The sequence below is a fragment of the Propithecus coquereli genome, unplaced genomic scaffold (assembly GCF_000956105.1).
Source record: "Propithecus coquereli isolate 6110/MARCELLA unplaced genomic scaffold, Pcoq_1.0 Scaffold110, whole genome shotgun sequence".
Classification (NCBI taxonomy): Eukaryota; Metazoa; Chordata; class Mammalia; order Primates; family Indriidae; genus Propithecus; species Propithecus coquereli.
In genome coordinates, this window is record NW_012134970.1 from 5412545 (window position 1) to 5413836 (window position 1292).

A 1292-nucleotide genomic window follows, 5' to 3' on the forward strand; every position below is an offset into this window, starting at 1 on the left:
TTTTAAGAATGTGTGAATTCCGTAGGAGTGAGGTGTAAAAGCTGGTGTTCGAAAAATAAATTAAAAATAAGTCTTTAAGAAATTTAAAAAAATCTGTGTCTTTTGGCATTGCTGAAATGTAGAAAACGCATCTGCAGCATTTGGAACCAATGGCCAGATTGAAAGCTACAGTACCTAAATCCAGGCTGGGTTTAGTTTCCCTGAAAGCCACTCACAACTTCAAACACTGTTTGCTAAATGCATGTGTTCTGAGTTTTGTTAACCCAAATATTAGGTATGATTTTAAAAATTATAGATAAACTAGCTAGTCAAATATATGATCTTATAATTGTAGGATTTTAAAACTAGAATGGATCTTGGAGATATTCTAGTGTAAACTTCAAATTTTGCAGATGAAAATATTTAAGGCACAGAGAGGTCTTACAATTGCCTGGTAACTTATCCTTAGGTAGCACAGAAGAACTCATTACATCTTCTGGTGCCAGCATAGGACTTTCTGAATGAATGGCTTTTGACACAAAAGCCAGGAAAACAATGCGGAATCTGTCCACTTCACAGGCTTTATCATTTGGTAAAAAGAGAAAAGCAACAAGATCGGGCAGAGTCAACTACTCCTTCACTGCCTCTTTTAGAGGTAAGTAAATTGCCTTTGCAAGGCATGACCCAAGAGCTGACAATAACCTTTTTCTATAGGCTCTATCCAGAAGGCTGGAGTATGTCAAAAACCCAAAACCAAACCAGAATGAAAAACCCTGAGCTTCACATTAACACCACAGCCAGAACACAGCTTTGAAAATTGTCCAAAAGAAGGCCTTTTTAGTACTTCTGGTACTAAACTCCACTGGAAAATTCATAAAAGTTGATTTTACATGTAGGGTCTCCATTTCTACTTTTTAAATTCTTTTTCATCCCCACTTCTCTTTCTCTTTTCAATGATACACCTCTACTATTCCAGATAGATAAACCAGAGGCAAGTGAGAAGTTCTGAATTAGAGCAGATGGCTGAGAACAGTTTTTCAAAATGATTCCATGGACCATTAATAAGTGTTGTCTGAAAAAAAAATTCAGTGCTTGGAAAAAAAAACACTGTATTAGTTAAATTTAAATCGAATTTTTTTCACTAAAATACTGATAAGCGCCTTTTATATGCTAATATCCATTGTGAATCTTTTGGGAGAGTTATGTAGAATAAATTTTTCAGCAGTTTTCCAACTTATTTAATTTTTTCCCCACAAATCCTACTTTAGTGGTAGTGTACTAGAGCACAGGTAACCAAAAAGCAGTTTAACTGC

General features: G+C 35.1%; 1 protein-coding gene across 1 annotated transcript in view; it reads right to left on the reverse strand.

Moving 5' to 3' along the window:
- The window catches only part of PLCXD3 (phosphatidylinositol-specific phospholipase C, X domain containing 3), a 216562-nt gene that overhangs the window by 58695 nt on the left and 156575 nt on the right, over positions 1 to 1292 (reverse strand). The gene's annotated exons all lie outside the window — the stretch shown is intronic.